We start from the raw sequence: 15,391 nt of genomic DNA on the forward strand, positions 1-15,391 counted from the left end.
CCCACCCCCACACCTCACGCGGGGGACAGAGGCGCCCCCACCGCCTCCTGTGCCTCTGGTCCCACCTGTGTCCACGGAGCTCTCGGCTCCTTTCACAGGGTGACTCCAGGCACTGCCGCCGGCTCCCACCATCCCATCCCGCCCCGCCAGCCAGCAACCCCTGAGCTGCCCCGCCAGCGGTCAGTCCAGCTTGCTCTCTTCTCTGACCCCCTCGCACGCAGGCGTCCCCTCCCCTTTGTTAACAGCTGTCTTCACGGGGGTCTCCACCCTCCCCGGGGGTCCCTCACCAGCTCCTCTGCTGGCGCGGCTCCAGCAGGGAGTGCCCAGTGCCCACACCTGTCCTCCACCTGCCCTCCCCGGGACCCCAAAATGTGGATCAGGCTGCTCCCCACCAAACGCACCCCAAACCCATCATTAGATGAGGTAACCCTTGCACAAGGTGACCCCACGCTTCCCCTGTTGTCCCAGAGCCTCCCTGTATTCAACCCCCCGCCTCCAGCTCCCTAAAGAGGCCAGGCCTGGACCCAGGCATCTGGGCAGCTGCTCCGAGAGTCCAGAATGCTCCTCCTCCAGATTCCTGCAGGCCCAGCTCCTTTTCACAATGCAGGCCCCAGGCGGCCCATCATCTTCCCTGACCGCTCCTGATGGGGCAGCCAGCAGTGGTCACCACTGCACTAGCCACCCTCTGCCTGTCCCGTCTCCGCATGGGGTCACTTGCTCATCATCCGTCTCCCCCACAGAATGCAGACGCATGAGCAGACAGCCCGGGCAACGGCACAGGACAAGGCGCGCCTGCACACGCATGGGATGGAGTAAGGGGGCACCCGCACTGGAGTCCAGGGTGGGCGGCCAACTGAAGGCTTGGCCCTCACAGGCCTCTGGGTCCGTGGGCAGAGCCGCGCAGCCGTGAGCCGCCTCTGCACAGTGGCAGGATGCCGCGGACCAGGGTCGGGGGCCGGGTGAGACTGGCTCACTGCCGTCCACCTCTGGGCCTGGATGGAGTGCCCATCCCGGAGAAGATTCTAGGAAGATGGCTGGGTAGGAAGCACCAGAAACCTCTCTCGCTACCTGGAAAACAACGGTACTGGCAGAATCTGACTGATGTAACAAGTTTTGAACTCCAGAGCCTGCTGAAGTCTTACAACTTCCAGGGGAGAACCTGGACATAAATTGCAGTTAATTCTGCCCAGTTTTAGCTCTGAGCACAGCAGGCCGCCGGGCGTGTCCAGGTGCAGCTGGCACTCAGCTCGCAGGAGCCAGGGTGAAGGGCCTTGTCCCCCAAGTGCCCGGGATCTGTGCTCGGATTGATGCTTCTGACCACAGACCTGCAGAAAAAGGGGGAGGCAGCCTTTGCTGCAGCCCCTCCCCCTGCAGCTCAAGACCTCCCAAAGACTTAAAGGGCCAGCACCAGCTTTCCCCCTTCATTTGTGCTTTTCCCCTTTTGGGAGCCACTCATTAAAGACTAGGACATTCAGAAACAGCTGCATATGTGAGGAAAACTAGAAAGTGACCACACATGACCAGAGAAAGGCTTAGAAAAGACCTGAGAAGACATTAAATTCACTCCTCAGGTGGATCCACAGCACAGACACAGCCTAAAACAGCCAGGGGAAAAAATACAATTACAAAATAATAGCAAACCCTGCAGAAGGGGCAGAATCTGATTTCCAGAGGCACCATATTATTAGATTCAAATGCCCAGTGTTCAACAAAAAACACAAGGCACACAAAGAAACAGGAGAGTATGGCCTATCCAAAGGGAAAAATAATTAAACAGAATGTGTCCCTGTAAAAGACTTAATGGCAAATATACTAGACAAAGATTTTATAGCACAGCCTTAACCATGCTCAGAGAACAACAGGAATATGCAGAGAAAGTCAAGAAAACAGTGCATTAATATAAACAAAGTAGAAATACTGACAAAGAGATAGTAGCTAAAAAGAAATAAACAAACAGACAAAAAACCTGGAGCTAAAAGTACAGCTGAAATGAAAAATTCACTAGAGAGATTCAAAGGCAGATACGAGCAGGCAGAAGAAAGAATCAGTAAACGTGAAGATATGGGAAGAGAAATTATTGAGGCTGGGGAGGAGAAAGAAAAAAGATGGAATAAAAGTGAGCAGTGCCTAAAGAACCTGTGGGACATGACGAAACAGAGCACCGTATGCATTATGGGAGTCCCAGGAGAAGAGGCAGAGAAAGAAACATGCAGAGAGAATATGTGAAGAAATACTCACTGAAAACTTCACGAATTTGATGAAAGGCGTGAATATAAACATCCAAGAAGCTCAACAAACTACAAGGAAGATGAACTCAAAGAGGCCCAAACTGAGAAACATTATAATCAAACTTTCAGAACACAAAGAATCTTGAAAGCATCAAAAGAGAAGCAACCTGTCACATGCAAGGGATCCTCGAACAGATAACAAGCAGACTTCTCATCAGAAATGCTGGAAGCATAAGACAGCCAATATATTCAAAGTGCTCAAGGCAGGGGGGGACCTCTTAACAAAGAATCCTCTATCCAAGCAAAACTGTCCTTCAAAAGTAAGGGGGAGAGAATTCCCTGGTGGTTCGGAGGTTAGGACTCCGCGCTCTCACTGCCGAGGGCCCAGGTTCAATCCCTGGCTGGGGAACTAAGATCCCACAAGTCATGCAGTGCGGCCAAAAAAAAAAAAAAAAGTAAGGGGGAAATGAGGACATTCCCAGATAAACAAGAGCTGAGGGAGTTCGTGACCACTAGGACCACCTGCAAGAAATGCTCAGGGAGTCCTGTAGGTGAAATGAAGGAACACTAGATGGTACCTCAAAGCCATGTGGAGAAACAGAGATCTCAATAAAGGTAAATACGTGGTCTATTATACAAGCCAGTATTGCTGTAACAATGGTTTGTAACTTTTTGTTATCTACATGATTTAAGAGACTAATACTTTTAAAGGAAAAAAACATTAATGTAAAAGCTGGCATTACTGTAACTGGGTTGTGACTCCAAACCTTGTTTTTTACATACTTTAGGAGATAGCGCATTTAAAATAATTAGTAGTTTATGTTTTAGGGCACACAATGTATAAAGATATTATTTTGCAACATCAACAACTGAAAGAGGTGGAGACGGAGCTATAAAAAAAGCAGAGGTTTTGTATGTTATTAAAGTTAAGCTGCTATAAATTCAAATTAGAATGCTATAACTTTAGAATGTTAAATGTAATTCCCATGGTAACAACAAAGAAAATAGTTATAGAATATATACACAAAAAGAAATTAAGAAAAACTTGAATATTTCACTAAAAAAATAAACATAAAATATGACAGGAGTGCAGGAAATAAGGGACAAAAAAATCTACAGGGCATATAGAAAACAAATAGTACAATGACAGAAGTAAGTCCCTCCTTATCAGTAACTACTGTAAATGTAAATGTATTAAACTCCCAATCAAAAGACAGAGATTGCCAGAATGGCTAAAAACACATCATCCAACTGTATCCTTTCTCCAGGAGACTCACTTGAGATCCAAAGTCACAAACAGGTTGAAACTAAAAGCACAGAAAAAGATATTCCATGCAAACAGTAAATAAGTTAGATGAAGAGTGGCTACACAAAACAGACTTTAAATCAAAAAAGGCTACAAGAAACAAAGAAAGACATTATATATTCATAAAGGTTCAATACAGCCAGAAGATATAACAATTATGAATATTTACATAGCTAATGACACACCATCAAGATACATGAAGCAAAAACTGACAACCTGAAGGGGAAAATAGGCAATGCTACAGTAATAGTTGAAGATTTCAATATTCTACTCTCAATGATGGACAGAAGAACCAGACAGAAGTAAGGAAACAGAGGACTTAACACAATAAGCCAACTAGACCTAACAGACACACAGAGAACTCTCCACCTGACAGCAGCACACACGTTCTCACAAGTGCACATGGGACATTTGGCAGGATAGACCATACCTTAGGGCACAAATTAAGTCTCAGTAGATTTTAAAAGATAGATATCATACAAAGTATCTTTCCTAACCACCACGGGATGAAGTTAGAAATCAATAACAAAGAAAACTATAAAATTCACCATTTTGTGGAAATTTAACAACACGCTTTAAACAACCAATGCATCTAAGAAGAAATCATGATGGAAATTAGAAAATACTTAGAGATGAATGAAAACAAAAACACAACATACTAAAACTTATGAGATGCAGCAGAAGCGGTGCTAAGGGGGAAATTTATGGCTATAAATGCGGACATTAAAAAAAACAAGAAAGATCTCAAATCAGTGACCTAACTTTACAATGTAAAGAACTAGGAAAAGGAGAACTAAACCCAAAGCTAGAGGAAAGGAGAAAGAAATAAAGATTAGAGCAGAGATAAGTGAAATAGAGAACAGAAAAACAATAGAGAAAATAAATGAAGCCAAAAGTTGGTTGTCCAGAAAGATCAACAAAATTGACAAAAATTCAACTAGATGGACTAAGAAAAGAGAGAAGATTCAAAATGCTAAAATCAGAAATGAAAGTGGGATATGGACCTAGAGATGATCATACTAAGTGAAGTAAGTCAGAGAGAGAAAGACAAAATACCATATGACATCACTTACACGTGGAATCTAAAATATGACACAAATGAACATATCTACAAAACAGAAACAGACTCACAGACGTAGAGAACAGACCTGTGGTTGCCAAGGGGGAGCAGGGTGGGGGAGGGATGGCATGGGAGTTTGGGATGAGCAGATGCAAACTATTACATATAGGCTGGATAAACAACAAGGTCCTGCTGTACGGCACAGGGAACTATATTCAATATCCTGTGATAAACCATAATGGAAAAGAATATGGAAAAGAATACACACACACACACACACACACACACACACACACACACACAGACAGACAGACATATAAAACTGGATCACTCTGATGTACATCAGAAACAAACAAAACACTGTAAACCGACTATACTTAATATAAAAAAATAAACTTAAAAAAAGAAAGAAATGAAAGTGGGGATATTATTACCAATTCTACAGACATAGAAAAGATTATAAGAAAGTAACTGTGAACAACTGTACACCAACAAAGTGGATAACCTGGATGAAACAAATTCCTAGAAACACAAAACCTACCAAGACTAAATCAGGAAGAAATACATGATCTGAATAGACCTATAACTAGGAAGGAGACTGAATCCACAATCAAATTCTCCATACAAAGAAAAGAACTGGACCTCACGGCTTCAATGGCAAATTCTGCCTAACATTTAAAGAAGAACTGACACCAGGGACTTCCCTGGTGGCGCAGTGGTTACGAATCCGCCTGCCAATGAAGGGGACACAGGTTTGAGCCCCGGTCCAGGAAGATCCCACATGCCGCGGAGCAACTAAGCCCGTGCGCCACAACTACTGAGCCTGCGCTCTGGAGTCCGCGAGCCACAACTACTGAAGCCCACGTGCTTAAGAGCCCGTGCTCCGCAACAAGAGAAGCCACTGTAATGGGCAGCCCAGGCAGCACAACAAAGGGTAGCCCCCGCTCGCCACAACCAGAGAAAGCCCGCGCGCAGCAACGGAGACCCAACGCAGCCAAAACTAAATAAATTCATTAAAAAAGAAGAATAAGAGGAACTGACACCAATTCCTCTCACACTTTTTTTTTAAAAATTGAAAAACTGAAGATGAGGGAGCACTTCCCAACTCATTCTCTAAGACCAGCATAAACCTGTTACCAAAGGCACTATAAGAAAACCACAGACCAATATACCTCATGAACATTGGTGCAAAAATCCTCAACAATGGGCTTTCCTGGTGGTGCAGTGGTTGGGGGTCCGCCTGCCAATGCAGGGGACACGGGTTCGAGCCCTGGTCCGGGAGGATCCCACGCGCCACGGAGCGGCTGAGCCCGTGTGCCACGGCTGCTGAAGCCCGCAGGCCACAACTACTGAGCCCGCACGCCTGGAGCCCATGCTCTGCAACGGGAGAGGCCACCGCAGTGAGGGGCCCGTGCACTGCAGTGAGGAGTGGCCCCCGCTCACTGCAACTAGAGGGGGCCCATGTGCAGCAAGGAAGACCCAACACAGCCAAAATAAATAAATAAATAATTAAATAATTTTTTTAAAAAGTCCTCAACAAAATACTATCAAACTAAATAGAAACAGACTCAGAGACATACAGAACAGACTTGTGGGTGCCAAGGGGAGGGGGCCGGGGAGGGCTGGATTGGGAGTTTGGGACTAGCAGATGCAAACTATCATATACAGGATGGATAAACAACAGGTCCTACTTTATAGCACAGGGAACTATGTTCAATATCCTGTAATAAACCATAATGGAAAAGAATATGGAAAAAAAGTGAATGGTTAAACCTGGGTAATGGGTATATTTGTATATGTTTGAAATATCCATAATAAAAGGCTTTAAAAAGTTTAAAAAAACACTATCAACCTGAATTTAGTACCATATTAAAAGGATTATATACCATGACCAAGTAGGAGTTATTCCTGGAATGAAAGAACAGTTCAATACACGAAAATCAATCAATGTAACACATCACTTAAACAGAATAAAGAGGGGAAAAAACACGTGATCATCTCCACTGGTGCAGGAAAAGCATTTGAAAAAAGTCAACATTCTTTATAAAAACAATCAACAAGAAAGAAATAGAAGTAAACTAACTCCACATAATAAAAGCCATATATGAAAAACCCACAGCAAATATAACAGTCAATGGTGAAAGACTGAAGGCTTTTCCTCTAAGATCAGGAACAAGACAAAGTTGCCCTCTGCACCACTTTTGTTGAACACAGTACTGGAACTTCTAGCCAGAGGAATCAGGCAAGAAAAAGAAATGAAAGGGCTTCCCTGGTGGCGCAGTGGCTGAGAGTCACGCCTGCCGATGCAGGGGACGCGGGTTCGTGCCCCGGTCCGGGAGGATCCCACATGCCGCGGAGCGGGTGGGCCCGTGAGCCATGGCCGCTGAGCCTGCGCGTCCGGAGCCTGTGCTCCGCAACGGGAGAGGCCACAACAGTGGGAGGCCCGTGTAGGGCCCGTGAGCCATGGCCACTGAGCCTGCGCATCCGGAGCCTGTGCTCCGCAATGGGAGAGGCCACAACAGCGAGAGGGCCGTGTAAAAAAAAAAAAAAAAAAAAAAAAAAAGGAAAAAGAAACGAAAGACATCCAAATTGGAAAGGAAGAAGCAAAATTATCTCATTTGCCAGTGATATGATCTTACACGTAGAAATTCATAATGACTCCACAAAAAAGCTGTTAGAACTAATAGACAAACTAAGCAAAGCAGCAGGATTCAAAGTTAACACACAAAAATCAGTTGCATTTCTATATATACAGAACAATTTGAAAAGGAAATTACAAAAACAATGCCATTTACATTAGCATCAAAAAGAATAAAATACTTAGGGATTACCTTAACCAAGGAGGTGAAAGACTTGTACAATGAAAACTACAAACATTCCTGAAAGAAATTAAAGAGGACATAAATAAATGGAAACACATCCCATGTTCATGGACTAGAAGACTTAATATTGTTAAAATGTCAACATTACCCAAAGTGATCTAAAAAGTCAATGCAAACCCTATCAAAATCCCAAAGACTTTTTTGGCAGAAATAGAAAAACCCATCCTAAAATTCATAGGCAATCTCAAGGGACCTCCAAAGCTACAGTAATCAAAACGGTGTGGTATTGGCATAAAAACAGACAAATAGACCAATGGAATAGCATACAGAGCCCAGAAATAAACCCTCACATATATGGTCAAATGATTTTTGACAAGGGTGTCAAGATCAATCAATGGGGAAAAACCGTCTGTACAAGAAATGGTGCTGGAACACTGGATAGCCACATGCAAAAAAGAATAAAGGTGGACCCTTACCCAACACCATGTACAAAAATTAACTCAAAATGGATCAAGAACCTAAATGTGAGACCTAAAACCATAAAACTCTGAGAAGAAAACATGGACAAAAGCTTCATAACACTGGATTTGAAAATGCTTCCTTGGCTATGACACCAAAGGGCACAGGCAAGAAAAGAAAAAAATAAGCAAATTGGATTTCACGAAAATGAAAAAAAAACTTTTCTTTTTGGTTGCGCTGCACGGCTTTGTGGGATCTTAGTTCCCTGACTAGGGATTGAAACCAGGCCCTCAGCAGTGAGAGCACTGAGTCCCAACCACTGGACAGCCAGGGAATCCCCTCATGAAAATATTTTATATTTTGTGCATCAAAATATACTATCCATCAAGTAAAAAGGCGACCCACAGAATGAGAGAAAATATTTGCAAATCATATATCTGATAAGGGATTAATATCCAGAATATACAGAGAACTCCCAAAACTCAACAACAACAACAAAAAACAAACAACCCAATTTCTAATGGGCAAAGAATTTAAAAAGACATTTCTCCAAAGAAGATATACAAACGGCCAATCAGCACACGAAAAGATGCCAGCATGACTGATCATTAAGGAAATGCAAATCCAGACCACAGTGAGACACCACCGCACACCCACTAGGATGACTACTATCCAAGAAACAGAAAACAACAGGTGTTGGTGAGGATGTGGAGAAATTCGAACCCATGTGAACCGTTGGTGGGAATATAAAATGGTACCGCCTCTTCGGAAAACAGTACAAGATTACTCAAAAAAATAAAAACAGAATTACCAAGTGACCAGTAATTCCACTTCTGGGTATATACCCAAAAGAACTGAAAGCAGAGTCTTGAGATGTCTCTACACCCATGTTCATAGCAGCATTATCCACAATAGCTAAAACGTGGAAGCAACCCAAGTGTCCATCTGTGGAAGAACGGATAAGTAAAATGTAGTCCATTCATACAATGGAATACTATTTGACCTTAAAAAGGAAGGAAATAGAAATCAAAAGAGAGTTAGGATAGCTACACTTAGAAAAAATACTCAGAAAAAATAGGCTTTAAAACAAGTACTGTAATAAGAGACAAAGAAGGTCATTACGTAATGATAAAGAGGCCATCCAACAAGATGGCATAACATTTGTAAATATTTAGGTACCCAACATAAGTGACACCTAAAACTGTAAAGCAAATATTAACAGACCTAAAGGGAGAGATAGACAGAAATACAGTAATGGCAGGGGACTTTAAAACCCACTTTCACCAATGGTTAGATCATCCAGACAGAAAATCAACGAGGAAACACTGGCTTTAAACAACACGCTAGACCATGGACTTAACAGACATACCTAGGAAATTCCATCTAGAAGCAACACAGAATACACATTCTTAAGTGCACGTGGAACATTCTCCAAGATAAATCATTTGTTAGGCCACAAAACAAGTCTAATTTAAGAAGACTGAAATCACATCAAGCATCTTTTCTACCCACAATGGTATTAAGCTAGAAGTAAAAAAACTGGACGACTTGGAAGAAATGGCTAATTTCCTAGAAACATGAAACCTACCAAGCCTGAATCATGAAGAAACAGAAAATCTGAACAGACCAATCACTAATAAGGAGATTGAATCAGTCATCAAGACCTCCCAGCAACCTGAGGTCCAGGACCAGAAGGCTTTGCTGGTGGATTCTACCAAACATTTAAAGAAGAATTAATACCAGTCCCTCACAAACTCTCACAAAACACAGAAGGGAACACTTTGAAACTCATTTTACAAGGCCAGCATCACCCTGATACCAAAACCAGACAAAGACACCACAAAAAAGGGAAGTTATAGGCCAATATCCCTGATGAACAGAGATGCAAAATCCATAACAAACTGTTGGCAAACTAAATTTAACAATGCATTGAAAGGATCATATACCATGATCAACTGAGATTTATTCCAGGGATGCAAGGATGGATCAACATTCCCAAATCAATCAACGTGATCCACCAAATGAAGAACAAAAATCATATGATCAGGAACAAGACAAGGAAGCCCGGTCTTGCCGTTGTTTTCCAACAAAGTATTGGAAGTCCTAACGCGAGCAAATAGGCAAGAATAAGAAAGAAATGGCATCCAAATAAGAAAGGAAAAAGTAAAACTGTCACTGTTTGCCGCTGACATGATATAAAATATGGAAAAACCCTAGGACTCCATCGAAATGTTAGAACTCCTACACGAATTCAGTAAAGCTGCAGGATACATAATCAATATACAGTAATCTGCTGCATTTCCTTACACTAATAAAAGGAACCAGCAGAAAGAAAGAAAGCAATGCATTTACGATTGCATCAACAAGAATAAAATACCTAGGAATAAATTTAGCCAAGGCGGTGAAAACCATGTACACTGAGAACTATAAGGCGCTGATGAAAGAAAGTGAACAAGACACAAACGAATGGAATTATATTCTGGGCTCACGGATAGGAAGAATTGATACTGTTGAAATGTCCATGCCCCCCAAAGCGAATGTAGGTATCTACAGAAATCCCTATCAAAATTCCAAGGGCATTTTTGACAAAAACAAACCATCCTACAATTTGTATGGAACCTCAAAGAAGCCCAAATAGCCAAAGCAATCTTGAGAAAGAGGAACAAAGCTGGAGGCATCATATTTCCTTATTTCAAACTGTATTAGAAAGCTATAGTAATCAAAACAGTATGAGAAAAAAGTATGGTATTAGCATAAAAACAGACACACAGATCAGTGGAATAGAATAGACGGCTTAGAAATAAGCCCACACGTATACAGTCAATTAATTTACAACAAAGGAGCCAAGACTATATAATGGATAAAGGACAATTTCTTCAATAAATGGTGCTGGGAAAACCAGACAGCCACATGCAAAAGAATGAACTGGGACCACTATCTTATACCATACACAAAAATTAACTTGAAATGGATTAAAGACTTGGATGTAAGACCTGGAACCATAAAACTCCTAGAAGAACATAGACAGCAGGCTCTTTGACGTCGGTCTTAGTGATGATTTTTTTGGATTTGACACCAAAAGCAAAGGCAACGAAAGCAAAAATAAACAAGTGGGACTAAAAAGCTTCTGCACAGCAAAGGAAACCATCAGCAAAATAAAAAGGCAACCTATGGGAGAAAATATTTGCAAATCATATATCTAATAATGGGTCAATACCCAAAATACAAAAAGAACTCATACAATAGCAATAAAACGAAACAAAACACTTCAACTAGAAAACGGGCAAGGCCTCCGAAGAGACATTTTTCCAAAGAAGATATGCAGATGGCCTGGTACATGAAAAGATGCTCAAATCACTAACCATCAGGGAAATGCAAATCAAACCCACAATGAGGCATCACCTCGCACCTGTTAGAATAGCCATCATCAAAAAAAGACAAGGAATAACAAGTGTTGACAAAGACGGGGATAAAAGGGGACCCTCGTACACTTGGGTGACGATGTAAATTGACGCAGCCACTATGGAAACAGCATGGACGTTCCTAAAAAATTAAACCTAGAACTTCCATACAATCTAGTAATTTCACTTCTAGATATTTTACTGAAGGAAATGAAAACAAATTCAAAAAGATATCTGTATCCCCATGTTCATTACAGCCTTATTTACCATAGCTAAGATATGGATGATTGGATAAAGAAAATGTGATGTACAATATGTGAATATTATTCGACCATAAAAAAGCAGGAAACCTGGCCATTTGTGACAACATGGATGGATCCTGAGGGCATTATGCTGAGTAAAATAAACCAGACAGAGAAAGACAAATACTGTATATGCAATCTAAAAAAAAAAAAAACAAACCTCAAACCAAAAAAACCCCAAACTCACAGATACAGAGAACAGATTGGTGGTTGTCAGAGGTGGGGTGGGGTGGGTGAAATGGGTGAAGGGGGGTCAAAAGGTACAGACGCCCAGTTACAAAATAAATGAGTCCTGCGGATGTAACACACAGCACGGTGACTACAGTGAACAACACTGTGCTGTATATTTGAAAGTTCCTAAGACAGTAGATCTTAAAGGTTCTCATCACAAGGAAAAACTCTGCGTGATGAAGGGTATTAACTAGGCTTACCGTGGTGATCATTTCTCAACACGTACAAATACCGAATCACTACGCTGTACACCTGAAACTAATATGACATGACAGTCAATTATAACTCAATTTTTTAAAGAAGGCAGGAAATTCTGACACCTGGTGACACAACGTGATAAACATTGAGGACATTATGTTCAGTGAAATAAGCCAGACACAAAAGGACAAATACTGTGTGATTCCATTTATGTGGGTCAAATTCATAGAGACAGAAAATGGAAGGGTGGGGGCTGGAGTAGAGGGAGCCAGTGTTTAATGGGGACAGAGTTTCCGTTCTGCAAGATGGAAAGAGCTGTGAGATGGGTGGTGGCGATGGCTGCACGACAATGTGAATGTACTTAACACCACCGAGCTGCACACTGAAAAATAACTTTTTTGTATATTTTACCACAATGAAAAAACAATTTAACCCAAAGCCCAAGTGGGCTGCTGCCCCAGGGAGCAGGGACTGCCTGCCCAGCCCACTCCTCAGCAGCCCCCGGCCAACCACGCTCTCAGGGGACCCACTCCCAAACTAAGCCAAGTCCCCGAAATTCCTCTCTGCCCAGGTTTACAGCGATGTCTGAAAAGTCACCTCTGCCTTGAAGCCTTCCAGGGTTGAGGGAGGATCTCCCGCTCTGAGTTCACCCCCTTGGTCTTGCAGGCAGCTGCTCCAGTCCTGGCAGAGCTGCGAGGACGGGCCCCCAGGGCCACTCATACCCAGACACCCCCGGTCCAGGAGCAGCAGGGTCTCCACACCACCGTCCCAAACCATCCCTCTCCTCAGAAAGCTCTCCTTAACGAGCCCAGACCTCACCGCCAATCAGAAGGCCCACGTGTGCTCAGAGGCGGTTTTGCCTGGCGCTCTAGGCAATCCCAAGGTCCAGGTGACATGCATTAAAGCCCCACAGGATGATCACCCACACCTCAGCCCAATGAAAGAGCTGAGAGGCCATGTCCTTCCTGGGCATCAGACCTGAGCTTCAAAGGTGACACTGTCATTTGTCCCAACTAGGCAGGTGACTCAGAGGAAGTAAGAGGCACAGCCCCCTACCCACACCCCCCAAGGTGGAGGATCCCCACCACCACCACCACCAGGCCTGCAACGAGAGCAGCCTCTCTGGAAGCTGTTAGACAAGGCCCTGTGTTCAAGGGCAGGGGACCCACTCTTGGAGCAGACAATGGGAGGACCTGGGAGCAAGTCCCATGGGGGCTGCAGCCAACCCCAGACTGCGTTCCTCCCAGCAGCCCTTGCATGGCCAGCTGTGAGGTCTTCCCAGATCTGCTCTGGTGGTTAGGGGGGCCGGGGACCACCCCGTGTCCTGTGGTGCAGAGTGCAGGCCGTGGGGACCCTCACCCTTGAGGCACCCAGCTCCTGGTGGGCTGCAGTTGAGAAGAGCAGCCATGAACCAGTCCATGTGACGGTGTTCTGTCCCCCCTCCAGCCCCCATCAATGCCAGAGTGGGCCTGAGTTGCCTATCTGGGCCACAGCAGGGATGGGAGGTCCCAGTGACACCCCACAGTGGCACAGAATATGGATGGACCAGCGGGGCTCCAGCAGAGACCATGGGCGGGCATCACATGGGGGTCACGGGAGGTCAGGGCAGGAGAGCCAGTCTGCCTTTGAGGCCCATGTCCCCTAAGACAGCTCAAGTTCTCAGTCTCCCCAGCTGTAAAATGGGGGCAACAGCCCGTATCTTGTCTGCTCCTCAGGCTGCCAGACAAGATGAGGCAAGATGCTGAGGTCATGGACCGAGTCTGAAAAGCAGAGGCGGGCCTGACGCCAGGGAGAGCCGGCGGCTCCCGACCCCCTGTACCTACTGGAGGGCCACGCCACTGGACTGAGTGGGTGGGTGGGCACGGCAGCTGCAGGGCCCACCACACCAAGGATGCCCACTGTCCCTCCTGCCAGGGAGGCTCTGGGTGCAGAGAAGCCCCCGCTGGGCAGGGTGGCCAGGAAGCGGAGGGCCGGGACCAGCTCCCCGCTGCCCGGGCCCCCCAGGCCAAGCCTGAGAGCAGACCGTGCTGACCGCCCTTCCTCACCAGACTGCTCCTTGGCATGCCGCTCTCCCGACAAGTGGAAACACAGGTCTGGGAGAGGGAGGTGGGACGGCGGAGCGGGCGGGAGCAGGCTCAGAGGGGACGGGTGCTGCTGCCTCACTGCACAGCCGAGGCGAGGCGGGCCCTCAGGGCAGCGGGGAAAGGCCCTCAGCCTGCCGCCCCTCTGGGACACTCCAGCTCTGGCGTGGCCTCTCGAAGCCACACTGCAGCTGCCCAGCAGATGCCCAGCACTCGGCGGGGGCGGGGGCTGCGCCGGGGACCCCTCCCAGCACAGCGGGCGAGCAGCAGAGGAGGGGGGGGTGTCCTACTTGCGGGGTGTGCAGAGACCGTGCCTCTCAAACAGGAGTCTCAGAACAGACGCAGAATCTTCCCACCTTCCCCTCCTGGGGGCTCGGCCACTCCCCGCTGTGGTAGGCTTGTTCTGAGGGGCTCAGGCTAGGAGCCCCCAGTGGAGCGCCCCGTGTGTCCCCGCAGAGCCTGGGGGCAGCGCCTGAGCTGAGCCGCCCTCCCTGCTGGGGGCCTGAGCAGGTGAGCCTCTCGGGGCTCTTCCACCCGCCACCGCAGCGAAGCCGCGCCAGGGGCTGCCAGCCCAGAAGCAGGGCGCCGCTGGTCCGAGAGCAAAGCCTTCTCTCCTGCTGCCAGTCCCAGCACACGTAGCCCCAGGGCTCTGCCGCCTTGGAAATCAACCCAGAGCGGGCACCACCCAGGAGCAAAGTCTAGGAGATGCCTGCTGGGAGGATGGGGTGCAGGTAGCCTAGTGCTTGTTCCGAGCTGCACCTGCCCTTCTGCCCCACCTGAACTGGCCACCTGCCCCAGAGCAGTGAGGCCGGGTGGGGGGAGGGGCGCCCGTTCCCACGGGGTCCACGTGGAGGCGGCAGGTGCTTCCTCCCCCTGCCGCCGGGTACAGGGCTAGAGGGGGGCTCCAGGCGGGGGCCCATGACGTCACCCGCAGGTGGGGGGCAGGGCCAGGTGGAACCCCACACCCACGCACAGAGGCCCACGGCCCGCTTGTCCGTCCCCTCCCTGCAGCCGGTCGCCCGCCGCGATTTCCTCTTTCTTTGCGGAGCCCCAGGTTTCGCAAGGCGGCGGCGGTCCGCGGGTGACAGCGAGACACGCAGCCTGGGGGAGGGGAGGCGGCGACACAGCCGCAGGCCAGGGGCCGTGGGCGGGCAGGCGATGTCCGGGTCCCGGCAGGTGCCCTCGGGCCCGCGCCCCACCCGAGCGGGGACCAGGCTGCGCTGCCCGCGCCCCCACCCCCCCCGCGCTGCCAAGCAGGCGCCGCAGCACCCCTCCCCGGCCCCGGGGCTGGCATCCAGGCCGG

At 46.8% G+C, this 15,391-nt stretch overlaps 1 protein-coding gene across 2 annotated transcripts in view; it reads right to left on the reverse strand.

Moving 5' to 3' along the window:
• Positions 1-15,391, reverse strand: part of ADAP1 (ArfGAP with dual PH domains 1) — a 63,034-nt gene that overhangs the window by 46,990 nt on the left and 653 nt on the right. The gene's annotated exons all lie outside the window — the stretch shown is intronic.

The sequence above is a fragment of the Lipotes vexillifer genome, unplaced genomic scaffold (assembly GCF_000442215.2).
Source record: "Lipotes vexillifer unplaced genomic scaffold, Lipotes_vexillifer_v1.1 scaffold1701, whole genome shotgun sequence".
Taxonomy (NCBI): Eukaryota; Metazoa; Chordata; class Mammalia; order Artiodactyla; family Lipotidae; genus Lipotes; species Lipotes vexillifer.